At 36.7% G+C, this 15,087-nt stretch overlaps 1 protein-coding gene across 2 annotated transcripts in view; it reads left to right on the forward strand.

The window, feature by feature from the left end:
- The window catches only part of map3k10 (mitogen-activated protein kinase kinase kinase 10), a 50,539-nt gene that overhangs the window by 3,046 nt on the left and 32,406 nt on the right, over positions 1-15,087 (forward strand). The gene's annotated exons all lie outside the window — the stretch shown is intronic.

Genomic DNA, 15,087 nt, shown 5'->3' on the forward strand with positions numbered 1-15,087 from the left:
AGCTTGGTTTCCCTTGGGGGGAACCACATTGGGGCCATAAAAGGACTCAGATTGGCACACCGAAATCAAAAACAATGGATGAGTAAAAATGCTGTGATGATTTACTTTGTAGAGAATTTCTATGATAGGAACTACATCCAAATCTTTATCCTCATGTTTTTAGATAACCTTTTTAAAAAAGAGGGTCCGCTACCTCTTCATTATTGCATGAATCCATATTAAACTATGCAAATATGGTATGTTTTTTTTTTCCTGAGCATTCTATGATGCTTAGCCCTAAATGGAATCAACCAGGAGCTCATTGTTTGTCTCTCAGTACCTACTAAAACTCAGCACGCTTCCAGATAATCACTTTTTTATGCCATGTGATTGAACAACACTGCCTTTGTTATTCCACTGCAAACATGTAAACAGTGGGTCTCTCATAGGGGGATTGCAGCTAGATGGATGTGTATACAAGATGTTTTTATTCATACTGAAGGTTTACATTCATTTCAAAGCAATCATTGAACCCAGCATTATGATTGACACACACTATCAGACTTTTATTTAACAAATGGATAAACCGATTACCGGTACTTTAATTCACAAACAGACAGGACCTGTTGCAGCTCCCTGCAGTGCATCCAGAGTTAGTCATCTTTAACACCATACTCACCATCTTATACTGGGATGACAACTCGAACTATTATTATTTATGGACAGAAAATTGCTTAATTTCACTCCTAGTATGAGCTAGTATAAAAAATCCCATGCAGTATACTCAGGGTAAGCTCTATTTAGTGCTGCTTTCACTGATAAATGGAAAAGGCAGGTTCGTTTGCTGATGTGTGGACAACTCTGCTTCGATTGTTAAACCATCAGCTTACCGCTGGTTAATGTTTTGGCCCTGTAATTTAGATTGACATTTGCCTCTGATTTCCGGTCACATCACTGCAAACATTTGGGCTACACTTTAATTATTTGCAATGTTTGACAACTTGTCTTACAAAATTGTATTTCCTCACTGTTTGAAGGTCACATCACAGAAGAGAAATCTGAAATATTTAAAACAATTTCTGCCATTTTTATTTTATTCCCATGAAGAAGAGAAAAGGGAAGAGAATAAAAAATCTAATAATCAAATTTGTTATTAAAAATCTGAGACCAGACCTACATAATGTACTTATAGTAAACTCATGTAGGGAAGAAAGATATTTGCTGAAACCTAATACAAAATGTGTTTATTAATACAAATTTAATACAAATTGTCTTTATTATAAAATCTGAATTTTAGTTTATACTGTCAGCTCTGTGTACATACACATATTAAAAAGTATTAGAGATCGACCAATTCAGGTTTTTTAATTCTGATGCCAATTGTTATATAATGGTTTAGAAAATCCCCGATATTTTATGGAGATTTATTTATTTATTTTTCTCAGGCCAATCTTCCTCCATTTACATGTTAGAAATTGACACTGTGGTAACAAATCTCAGACAGGTCTCAATCTAAACAAAAACAAACATTTATTAACAAACAAAACACTAACAATGGATTACAAATGGAGCCATTGGCCTTCGAGCACCACCCAATTTCGAGACATGGCTACTGAATGCATTAATTAATCAGCAAAAAAATGCAAGTTTTGGCGGATACCGCCAGAAAGAAAAAAACAAAAAACAAAACGTAAATATCAACTAAAAATATCATTCAGCAGATTTATAAATTTATCTATAAATGTTAAAATATCTTTGTAAATGTGATTTGTTGGCAGGGACTTCCCTTTTAATATTTCTTTTTTAGCATTGTACATTGAGATTAAATAAATTGTAATTTTGCTATTGAATATATTTAACTGTAAATTTTTATTTTTGCTTGGCAATCATGGTTTTACTTAAGATCTGAGTTGATGTCTATATATATTTTTTCAAGGTATATAGTGCATACATGGTAGTTTGTGTAAGTTTCCTACTCTGACAACAAATTGAGATCAAACCAAAGTGCATTAAAGAACATCTGGTTGTTGGATTTGTTTATGTATCTAAAGGAGGAACTTTCTGAGTTTTGATTCACGAGATGAACATTATTAAAACTGATAATTTTTATATTTAATTTGCTGATAGTGAAAGGTTGGCCAGTTTTGATCACTGGTCAACTGATTTAGTCTTAACTCTCTTTATTCAAGCAGTTTTTAATGAGGTGCTTTTTCATTTTCTGATCATTTTCAGTTTTATGTACAATGCGTGTATATAGGTTGATACGAAATTGGTATAACAAAATTCGTTATTGAGTCTAAATATGATTAGAAATACAATTAAAAACATAGAAAAAGTTTTTTTTAAAAATCATGGTTTGCATTGTGAAGGTATAGTACATAATTTTTATTTAGTTTTAACTGAATGAAAATCCCCTACCTCTGTTTAATAAAAGGCTGGTCAGAACCGTTTTTTAACTGACCGTAGGTTTTTTTGTTTCCTCTTAATTGTTTTTTCAATAAAGATCAAAACAATCAACCCTTTGGATACAAAATATGGAACATATCTTCCATTGTGTCTACAGAGTTGAAAAATGCTTTAAAATTTTTTTTTACATGACATTAGGTCATCGGCTGAACTGAAGGAATAATCCATCTTTAAGAGAGGGATGATGATAAATGCAACTCTCCAGTCTTTAATGTAAATGTGTATGAAGCTTTTGTGGGGGGCAGTTTGGAACGGCAGCTGTTTCCAAACACTTAGACTGAGCATTTAGCACAGAACAGTAAATACTTTTACTTAGGCTATTTCTCGGGGTCGGCAGGTAATCCAATCCAATAGATTGGCTGATAAAGATTCTTGGGCTCAGGCAGTCAGAGGGTCAAATCCAGGTGATTCAAGATAGGCAGGTATGGGTGTGAAGCAGGAAGGGTCAAGGGAAAAAAATGGGATACTTACTGGTCAAAGTTGACTGAAGCTGAATAATGACCTGAAAGTGTTACTACGTAGAGTTAAACTACAGTCCTACCCTGTGCAGGAGGAAGACCTGTCCTTATATGGCAGCTCATGCAGACCAAGGTGATGATGAACTGTTATGATGGTCACAGCTCCAAAGCAGGTGTGACAAGTTTGTTCTAAATTATTATTTTCTTACTGATAAGATGGTTAATAATTTCATTAGTAGGAGTGATGACAACTTCCACAACCTCTTCATTTTTAGTTTAATTAATAGTTAGACTATTAAAACTGCATGTTGAGGTTTTTGTATCCAAATAATGTAGTCGTTAAAATGTATTTGTGATTTTAAGAAAATGGAACCAGAGTTTATAACCTCAGAACTTTATCAACCTTTATTGTGTCACATTTACCACTGGAGAGACCAAATCATTACTTTCCAAGTCACAAGTTAATCCATAATATTTATAGTCAAGTCACACGTTAAAGCACTAGACAAGATTGGTAGATCTCAAGTCAAGTCACAAGTCTAGACAAACGAGTTCCAAGTCATATGTTTAATTTTAAGATTGTTACCAAGTATTTTATTTTTGGTATTATTATTATTGTTTTACTTTAAAAAGAGTGTCAAATCAATTTAAGTTAAGGCAATCGAGTCGAAGTCAAGTCACTTTTAATTTCTAATATTACCAACTCAAGTCCCAAGTCAAGGTTAAGTTTACCCTGCACAATTCAATAGAGGAACAAAATCTTTTTTAGAAGTAGAAACATTTAAAAAAACAACAACACAGAAAATGCAAAAAAGCAGATTCCATAAATGTGTGCATCCCTTTTGGACATACTTCATTTATTTTTTCCCCCCAGCATTCAGTCTTGTCAGTTACATCTTGTCAGCACTAACTGAAACCATTGGACCTTAAAAAAGCTCAAGTTCTAAGAGAGGATCTTTTTGACATTCATAGTGACATCTTTAGTTTGCACATAGTTTATAAAGTGTCATATGAATTTCAATGTATCAGAGTTTAACAATGTATGCTAAAAGTGGATTTGTGCGCATTTGTCAAGAACTACACTAGGCTTGAGGGTTGGGGAGATCTTTTACACACAATGAACCCCTGTATTCACCCTATTTCTGGAGGAAAAGTAGTGAAGTAAAATAGACAATGCTACCTTTTAAAGACATATTTTAGATTGTGCTAAATTTCCCAAAACTTTGCAGGAAAATATCATGCTTTCCATAAATCTAACAGAACTTCTGAAAGGAAACATCCCCAAAGATGCACCATATCCACAGTAAAAAATGGTTCTTGCAGCGACCCTGGGTAACTTTTCCTCCAATTAATCTAAAATATGCCTAAAAATGGATAGAATCTCAGACATCTCTATATAAGAGAAGGGAATCATTGTTTAACCAGATTATTATTGTTTCAGTGTTTTTCTTCTAACATATTTTTATGTGATTTGTAGAGTTTCAAAGTTACATTAAAGTAAAAAAAAGTGTCTCTAAATGATTTATTATGCGGCCATTCTTATCACAACACCCTGACATCTTTCACAGGGGTGTGGACAGTTTTGAAAGCCACCATATTTGCCTTACAGGTGTTTGATTTGTAGCTGCAGCTATGGTAGACCAGGCAGTCTTGTGGGAGATCATCTTAAGCAAACAAGAAATGACTTATAGATATGCAGCCATTAAGCTTTCCTACCTAATCCTCCAATGTTAGTTTTAGAAAAGTGATTTTCGTCCTTGTGTTATCTAATGTGTTTTTGAAATACTGACTGCAGACTCTGCAGGTAGAAACTTCAACTGAACCTCCACCTAAATCCTGGAGAACTGGTGCCTCTCTGCCATCTTTTCCCTGTCATCTCTCTCTGCGCCTCCTCTTGCTCTCTGTCACCATCCTCCTCTTTCCTCCCCTCCTCAAGGAGTGCAGATCTGCTCTGCAACTCGCCGCGCTATTTTTGGTGCTTTGTGCTACTTGCTGTTTAAAGACACAGTTACAGTTGTTGGTGCACAAAAAGAAAGTTGATACGCAATGAGAATCCAAGTGTATGTTTCTGGGTTTATGTGCAATCTTTGCAGGGTGTTTGTTCGGCTGGAGTGACATAAGTGCAAATAGAGGTAGACTGGGAAAGATGCTGACTAAAGGCGTCTCATGTGGTGAGACTTTTCATGACGTCGGAGCCTCTAGAGGCTTAGCTGGTCTTAAACCTACCCTTCTTCCATTTTATCTATTGAACTCCCTCTCTTTTGTTCTTTAACACTAAAAATTCATAGTAATACTCGTATTGGACAGTAGAGCCATGGCAACATCACCATAGCTCTGCCTTTCCTTGGTGACACAAGTGCTGCTTTTCGTGTCACTGAGTCATGCCGCTGCTAACCGCCATCGGCTGCTGTGTAAAACACAATTCCTCAAAGTTAAATTGTTCCTTGTGTGTAAATAGCTGCCGAATAAATGCAGGAATGTCACAGGTAGGAATTGAATTCCCCTTGAATGATGGATAAGCCATAAAATACAATTTGAACCATAATGTCCTGACTCACACGCACACTGAATAGTGTTTTCGTTGGTAATGCCCAGAAGGTGAAAGCATGGGAAGACAAGAGAGCCAATAGGTGAAAAGATTGATAGAATACCTGCATGGAATAGATCGGGTTATGGGGAGAAAACAAGCTTTTGAGAACAGAATGATGGGAAAGAACAGGAGAAGGAGAGTGTGGGGGATAAACAGTGGGTACGTCTAAGTTTAGGGTTACAGCTCAGCGCATTGTTCAGGTGCGCCGGTCTCAGGTGTCCCCTTCAAACAGCTAACGACTTGGCATCAGTGCAGTTATGGAGCAGCTAAGGGCCCCCCAAGCTTCTCTGTCTCCTATCAGCTGGCTGCTCTGCTCAGTACTTCATATCTTTGAAGCTTTCTTAAACTCTCACAACAAATAACTCTTATTTTCAGCTCAGTTCAGTGCTTTCTTCTAAATTTATCCCATCTCACTTCACATGTCTTAGCCCTGTCTGGTAATATTTGTGCGTTTTTGCTCTGCAGAGCACTTCCAACAGTACAGCTCATGGCGGCGGCTGAACGTCTGTGTTACTGTGTAACGGATATAATCTGATTACCGTGACTGTTTTGGAGTGATGTCACAGCATCTTTGTGGGCTGGCAGGTCATGAATCATGCTTTACCTGTCACTGTGATCCTGAAACAGCCTTTCGTTTCTCTAAACACAGGGTTTCACTCTGTTTAAATTGCAAAAGGACAATTGCTATATTTATAAAAATACATCTATATTGACAGAAATCATTTGAACAAATATCTATCACAAGGTAAAAAAAAATAATTCAAAATAAAAAAATTATTAATTTTTAGGACTCGGGACACAAAATAATTATTATGTTTTATTATGTTATAAAAAACTTTTTCAGGTAGAAAATTCTACCAGTTGTTTATGACATGTCAGTGCTTCCCATCACAACAATATAGACCTTAAAAAATATACAGAGAACAGAGAAAGTATGCAAAATATCATTGGAAAGCATGTCAATACCTGGATGAGGTAATATTTATAAAGAAATGTGTCACCAGTGACAGGAGATGCGTCTAAAAATAGCTTAAGATTTGCCTTTATGAAAAACACACACAAATGTGTTCAAGTATTTATACTCCTTGAGCTTTTACAGATTATGTCATGTTGCCACCAGGAACTTGGATTATTTTATTTTTTTTATAGATCAAGGAAAGAGATATGCATAATAGTGAATAATAGGTTTTCAGTTAACTTGTGTGGTACAGTATGAACTCATTTCTATTCTCTTTCATTCTGATACCTCAAAGAAAAAAACCCTGAAATTTGTAAACACTGCTTGTAGTTTGGCACAAGCCATGTAGAGGAAACAGTAAACATGTAGATCTGGTGTGGTGAGACTGAACTGGAACCTCTTGGCCTGAATGCAATATTTGGAGTAGCAAATTACCTTGTGAGGCCACTCACATGCATCACATGTGGGATCATCATACTTGCAAAGATAATCTTAATGAGTAGAAGGAAGCAAGCTAAGGAGCGTTGGTGAGAAAGTTGATGAAGAAAAATAAAAGAGAACTGGGGGAAGTTGTTTGAAAGTATAAAGTGGGAGATATACCAACATGGAGGGTCATCTTCCAGCATCGCAACAGCTACAAACATGTTGCCAGATTTACTTGGGATCATTTAATTTACATTTTGTATGTGCTGAAGTAGCCTAGTCAAAGTCCAGATGTACATACAATTTAGATTACAGAGGAAGACACAAATACCTGTGTTCAAAGCTGTTTTTCCAGTCTGACCGAGTTTAAGTCAATTTTTCAAAGAACAATATTTCAGTCACCAGATGTGCAAAGCTTGGAGACATAATCCAAAATTGCATTGAAGGGTAATATTATAAAATGCTTATTTTTAGGGGAGGAGCTTTAATGCATATATAAGGCATGATGTTCAGATATAATTGGTAAGCATTTATCTCCTACTTGCTGGATATAGATATAGATAAGATCTTCAAACGTTATACTATGGTTGTGCTTGGGTTTTGTGCAAGGTGTTGCTGTAACTGTTTGTATGGAACGATGGTTGATATGTTTTCTAGACTTTTTTATACAGAATCAGAGTTACTGCTAAGCCAAACTCAAATGTAACACCTGGTGTCCCACAGTTGGTATCAGCGTTTCACTGAGCAGCACCGTTGTTGTTTTTGTCCTTTGAGTCTGTTTACTTTTGTACCAAAGCAAATGACGACTTTTGAGTATGTTCAGTGTCATGGAAATTTTTAACATCTGCAGTTTCACACCCACTGTTTGAGTTGTTCAAAGGCTCTACAACAAACATGTCTGCGGACCTTGAATGGTTTTATGCCACAATCTCTGATTTGCAGGAATGGTTATCTCCACTGTTTGACTCTACATGAAAAAAAACTAAAAATAAATGAGTCTGTTATCAAAGAAACATGATCCTTTACAGAAATATTTATAGAAGCTTTTATTAGAGTAGGACTGAAACAATTAATTGAATTAATTGTGATTAACTGATAACTAAACTAATTGTCAGCTAATTTAGCAATCGATTATTCATTAACTGGAGTATAGAGACTCTGAAACACGCCTTTAGCTGATACACGTTTTGTCTGTGAATATGCTCTATCCAGAACTCCTCATGTGGAAAAGTTTTAGTTTTACCTGCTTTAATTCTTTAAATAAAACCTCTTTAAGGGACCTTTTGATATCCGATTATTAATGGTTTAATTGAAAAAAATAATTAACAGATTCATCAGTTAGCAAAATATTTGTTAGTTACAGCCATATGTTTGAATAAATGCTTTTAAAGATTAATAAATGTTTGTTTTAAAATCAGTGGGATCATTTCCTGTGTGGCCTCAAAAAATTCCAACAGAATGATTATAAAAAAAGTTTTTCAAATCACAATGTATTACATGTTAATTTTTCTACTATTCAATATTTTAGCTTGTCCTTTGGTATTAGTAGAACAAAAGCCTGTTCCTTTTCTCCACTCCCATGTGGGATAGAAAAGAGAACCTGCCATTCAAGTGAAGCAGATGTGTGCAGATCTTCAAAGGTTTGAACATATTGACTTGACCATACAAGGAGTTAAACCAGTCATTAAAATATTTAAAACATCTTGGCAGTGAGGCAGTTTTTATTTTGCCACCCTTAACAGTCCGAAGGACAGTAAGGTGAGAAAACCCAATCTCCAAAGCTCTCAGTTGTAGGAAAAACTAGCTTCTCTGGCACGTCACCTCTCAATAACAATTATTTAGTACTATTGAAAGAAAAACCTTTTATTTCCATTACACTGTAACAAGTAGAGCAGTGGGCTGTCACCGTGGGGTGCCCAGGGAGCAGTGTGGGGTTAAGGGTCTTGCTCAGGGACCAGTGCCAGTGGGACTTGAACTCAGAACTTCTGAGGCCCATCCACAATGAATATAAATTGTTGAGTTTGAGTTTTCTGAACCCTGATGGGACTTAACATCTAAGTCATAGGTCTTCAACAGGGGGTCCCCGACCCCTAGGGGGTCCACAGAGGAACTGCATGGGGGTCACGAAAGTGTTGGTTGATTAGACTTTTTTTTATATTCCCCCCTGCAATTTTTCCCCTATTTGAAATGTCTTTAAATCCACATTAACATGAATTCAACACACCGTAGTAAACAGATAAAGAGGCAGAAGATGTCTTTCAGTCATCAGTGCACACATTCAGTGACACACAGGAGCTCAGTCAAACTCACAACACCTGTCCCATCAACCAGGAACCAGAAATACTTTAATAATCCCAGGGAGAAATTCCTTTCTTTATAAGACTCCATCTGTAATAGAGTGACTATAGGACCATTTTGATACTTATTTGACATTCATACAATATATATAATTAGGGGGTCCCTGCTCCATCTTGCCATCAGTTTGGGGGTCCTTGGCCGGGAAAACGTTGAAGACCCCTGATCTAAGTAGATGTTAAAACTGAGCTTTTTGCAATTTAACATTCCAGTTGGGACCAGATGTGAAACCATAAGGTGCCTTTTCATCAGCTTTTTCGAATGTGCATTTTAAAGTATTGTATCAGAAAAGCTTGATAAAAACGGTAAAAAAAGGGTGATTGAAACACTTTTTGCAGATCAGCTCTGACGTAGTGAACATTTACCTCACATGACTGATCAACTGTTTCCGCTGTCGACATCTTCCCCGATGTTCCTATAATGCACACAGGCATGGCTGGAAATAGCATTGCCATCACTAGCTGAAATGTAAAGGCATAGGGGAGGATGTTCTTGTTCCTGGTGGATCATCAAAATAACTGGTCATCCTAATTGTAAGTCATTCTCGCGTTTACGTAAGGGTGTCTGCAAGCTCCTCCCTAGTTATCTTTTTCTGCACATGCACACTTTCAGGTGTATATGTGTGGCCAGCTGCTGTCATTGAAGCTCGCCTTTCTCACCACGGTTCTTTGAAAATTAATAATAATTAATAATAGACATTTTCACTTACCAGTGGTGAGGCTAACGTCGTGGAAATATTGCAAATGTTCTTTTGGAAAGTAAACTTGTATAAGCGATCCAAACAGCAACTTTTAAACAGAGCGTGCACGAAGAGAAATGGGCTTATGCATGCTCTCACACACTTTTAATGGGCGGTCCCTCTCAGGAGCGGATACAGGGTTGTGCATGAACATTTTTTTTTTTTTCAAAAGTGAAGTCTTTTAAAAAATTAGGGAAAATCTTCCCCTATCTCTTTAACGTAAGAACAACATGCCTGATACATAGCAGCAAATTCATTAAAACTTTCATCCATTACTGATCTGTGGTCTGGGCTAGATTCCAGTCTCTACTGCGTATTTAATATTGCCATGCATGCCGACGTTTTGTAGATGTATGACAACAATAACCTTTGCATCGCTTGACTAATTCACTTCAATCCAAATTGAAACACTGACAACTCAAATGCCCTTTTTCAAACCTTTATAAGTTTGCTTAGAATCCCTGTTTTCATTTTAAAGAAAACACTACTTTAAATGAAGATGTGAAAACGTACCTCTTGCCTGTTTGAAAGTATTGCACAGAATCTGTAATGCTGTGTCTAATTTTGTAAACTATTTGTTCTAGAGGAAATTGCAAAAAGACTAAATAAAACATATGCAGAAGTATTGAGTAGGAAAGCACAGATAAAAGGACAACCTGGGATCGACTCATACTCGTAACTGCTGTATCGGAGCTGGTTACACACGCTGAATATGCAGATATACTAAGATTGGCCCCACGTTTACTTATGGTGGGTTTGCCTCAAGCCTGATGTTGTTGCAACAAGTGAGTTTGTATAAGTGGCCCTTTTCATGGGACTCCTGTGATGGGCAGGCAAATACCGTAAACAAACTATATAAAGACAGAGGCCAGTTGACATTACCTACTGTTTTGACCACTCTAGCTTCAAATGGAGGCAGTGTTTACACAGCTAACAATTGTCCGAATGGGCCAAGCCTGGAGTCTCCCAGCTGCCCTGTTAAGAATGCTCGTATTTTCATTAAAAACAAGATTGGATAAATGAATTTCCATTAGTGTTTGTCTTTTTTCATAGTTGATGTATATGAGCATAGCTACAGCAACACCATCAAAGGTCCTGAACACAAATACTGTAATAGATACTTAACAGATTAGCAGGCTAAGATATGGTGTGTGTTTGCTGTCAGGGAAAATCTGACTGTGTGTGAGAACGTGAGAGTGAGTCTGTTGGGGAAAGGATTAAAGTGGTGGCCACTGCCGGCTGCTAATCCCACACAGAGACAGAGCGGAGGCCGAGACTGTTGCTAACTGGGCTGGACACTGGGAATGCTGTTATCACACCATCTTTGACCCTGGGGGTGGAAGGGCTTGGAGAGCATAGATATAAAGAAGTATGTTGATTTGTCATTTTCAAATCTGAAATTGTTATTGAACACTTTAAACAGACTAGACTATAAAAATTTAACTGCCTTTTTATTATATTTTTCAGAATAAATCTTGTAAAATTTATTGTATTGCATAAAAGCAACTTAAAATCAAACAGACTTTGAAATGAATCCTAATATTTAATAGAAAATTTTATTTGAGATACCTAAAAGAGAACAATATAATTTAATTGGTCAGTTTCCATTGATTTTCTAAAGCACAGCTAATTGTATTTTTTGGAATCTTATCTTATACAGTATTTAAAACTAGTTTTTTTTGTATAATATTAACCCAAAGAGACATGTATATGCATATCTAAGTGCTCCAAAAAAAGTAAACTGAATTTAAAAATGTATTCTTTTTTTATTTTTATTTTTTTATTTCATTTTGTTATACAAGAAAAGCATTAGCTTCATTCTAACTCTGGAATCTATGATTGTATTTATGACGTGCTGGCTCCGATTTAAACTTATACGTTCAAGTTTTGTTTGTCTGTTTTTCAGTCAGGCATTTTGATCCTAAACAACATAACAGAGAATATAATTACATTATTTCTGTAGACCGACAGTTATCATAGAACAAAATTATAAAAGTTGACAGTACTGGATGTTTTATATTAGCAGTTAGCAGTGTTAGCTCATTACTACTTGAGTGCCAGTAGCCTCTTTCCTTTCTGACCCCATGTTGGCAAGCTGTTGACACCATCACGCAGAGTTAGTGTTGATGATGTCACCAGTGCGACAGAAAAAAAGGAAAGTAAACAATGTAGAGTAACATATAAGGAAGCCATAGTGTAGTCAGTGTGCTTTAATGATTCGCTCTTTTATATTTTCGAATCATCTCTCCAGTGCTGCTCCATGTTTAATGAATACAAACAGAGTTATTTCAGCTTGTTAGATCAGATGCGACTGGTGAGATGTGTTGACATCCATATGTTGCGCTCAGTGGTGTTGGCTCTGGTGTTAGCACCTAATGCCGATCAGAGCTGAGGCAACTTTAACGCAGGTCGTGTGACCTGGGTAGACACTGATCAGTGAGCTGTTCCCACTGCCACTAAAAGCCGATTGTTCCCGGGTTTGAACAGTTTTTTTGGCCAGTGGGAAGGGGGTTAGAGGAAGATCCATTTTTATTGTCTAAGATTTTTTTGAACATACAAGGAAGAGAATTGTAGTTTCAGATGCTAAGAGCACAGACATGAAGTTTGAATTGTACAATAAACGAATAAAGGAACAGTATCTTCTTGAAGATTATTTAAAGCAGTTTTATGTAAAGAAAAAAAAGAAGAGGCAGGTTGGGATAATGCAAGTATACTTATTTTGTTTCCCATTTAATGAGCTGACCCCTCAGCTATGAAATGTTTTTGTTTTTATCAGAGACATATGCTGGGGAAACAGCATGTAGGTACAAACACCTGTAGGTAAGAGTCGAAGATGTGGGGGGGCTGCAGTGATGTTATCGGCCCTATTCCTGAAGCTAGATCGTACGTCACGGATGGAGGGAAGGTCAGCCTTGATGATTCTCATGGCAGACCTATTAGGGTGTTTCAGGCTGAACCAAGCCTCCTTTTTTAATGAGCCAAAGCACATAGTGATAAAGACACAGGGCAGACTGATTGACAGCAGTATAAAAAATGATCTGCAGCTCCTCTGGAAGGTTTTACTTCTTGAGTAACTGCAAGAAGTACAACATCTACTGAGCCACACACGCAATAAAAACTCCTATTAGCCTGAAGTTACTATGCTTGTAAAAAACAGACTACAGCCTCAAGAGGCGGGATTTCTTTAATAGTAGCCAATCACAGGTGGGTTGGTTTGTCCGGTGGGTAATGCTAAGTTGCCATGAGCGCGTAGAAACAGGTCCATACACAAGGGTGAGGGAGGTTGCACACGTGCAAATTGAACCGTACATGCACAGAAAAGGGACAAATGCTTAAAATTTTGGGGCTGCATGTGACTCCATTTGCGCCTGTAACATTTAAAAAAAGTGTATGAGGAGTAGGTTATGAGAGCCTGTATGAAGTAAAGCTGCCTGAAGGAGTATTTATTGCATGTGTGGACTTCTGGCAGAGTATTGACGCCATAGTGTGGCCCAGTTAAAGGGTAAATGTGAGAGACTTTAGTTGCCTTTTGAAGTACTAAGAGGTATAAAAATGAGTGGCTAGTAAAGATAGCTGAAATGCTGTGGAAATGCCAATGGTGGTTCATGTTTGGAGCATGGATGTTGGATTTTGTATTTGTGGTGGTTATGCAGCAGGACATACTGTACTGAGCTCAACTTCTGCCATCACACATGTATGAACAGATACACAAATGCTGCCTCCGCAGCAACAACGAAGCCATTCTCACAAGAAAGACAGAGAGAGAGCAGGACTCACAATGGCAGGAGTCACTGTAAGGGAGCAGAGAGGGGCGGTGAAGAATGGGAGATGGATGCAGTGAGGGGCGACTGTAGGCTGTGAATGACTGAGTGTAGAGATGGATGGAGGCAAGGCCAGTTGGAGAGAGGAGCAGAACAGAAAATGAGGGGTTGTAGAAAAAACCCCTTAAGGCTGAGAAGGGAAACAGGCCAGAAGAGGAGGGAGGGACAAATGCTGGAAAAGATGAGAGTGTAGGCTGAGTTAGGAGAGGAGGTCAAACCATTATTCTTTATAATAGGGAGACCGCTACAGATTAAGGCCAACATTCTCAACATGCTGCAGGCTGCAGTCTCTATTTACATCTCCATCTTTCTGTACTGTAGTCCTCTTTATACTCATTCATGATGAACACATAATGTAGGGATTGCATGGCTAACGAAGAGGAATTTATACATGTTTGGTGCTAGATAGTGATTCACCTACTGAAAATCCTTAGGAATTTTGCTGGCATTTTTCCCCTAATATTTTTGCACTTCTCATTATGTGCCAATAATTGCATGTTTGAGATCTAAAGCCACTCTAATTAATCTATTAGAAATTTTAACCTTTAAATAATCAGCTTTATTACATTTAAAGTCTCAAAAAATACTGTACCATTCTTTTCTCAGAATAATAAACTAAACATGGCAATTTAATTAACTAGAGTTAGGCTCAGCATTATTCATGTCCCTGGAAAATTTGAAGAAGAATTATTTTCATTTACTAATTAGTCCATTATTTGAAATAAGGCATTCATCACTCAAAATGTTAAATGAGTACCAATTTTTTTAATGAGTTTTGATTTATATATCCTTTTTTTTTTTTTTTGAACAAAGACTTTATTTTATCAGATCAATATTCAAAATCAATGATTCATACAATAAGCCAGAAACAACAATTTCAATACAACCATACAAAAAGTTGGGTAACAACAACCAAACAGGTCGGCGAGCTGAAGAGCCATGTTTTCTTTTTTCCTTTTTCTTCTTTATCATTATTATATATATATATATATATATATATATATATATATATATATATATATATTTTTTTTTTTTTTCTTGGAGGATGAGACAAAGGAAAGATCTTTCTCGAGTAATTTTTATTTTTATCATAACAGAAATGTGTGTTTACGCTTATCCTACTACCACATTAACTGGAAATATGTCTTCAAAGGGTTCCATCTTTTCTCAAATAAACCAGTGGACAAGTTTAATTTTGCTGTTATTTTCTCCATCGTATAAACATTCACTAGTTTCTCTTTCCATTGATTTACAGTAGGGGGTGAAGGTTTATACCAGCATATTGTTATAATTTTTTT

This window comes from Cyprinodon variegatus, unplaced genomic scaffold, assembly GCF_000732505.1.
Source record: "Cyprinodon variegatus isolate N-32 unplaced genomic scaffold, C_variegatus-1.0 Scaffold655, whole genome shotgun sequence".
In the NCBI taxonomy this organism is placed as follows: Eukaryota; Metazoa; Chordata; class Actinopteri; order Cyprinodontiformes; family Cyprinodontidae; genus Cyprinodon; species Cyprinodon variegatus.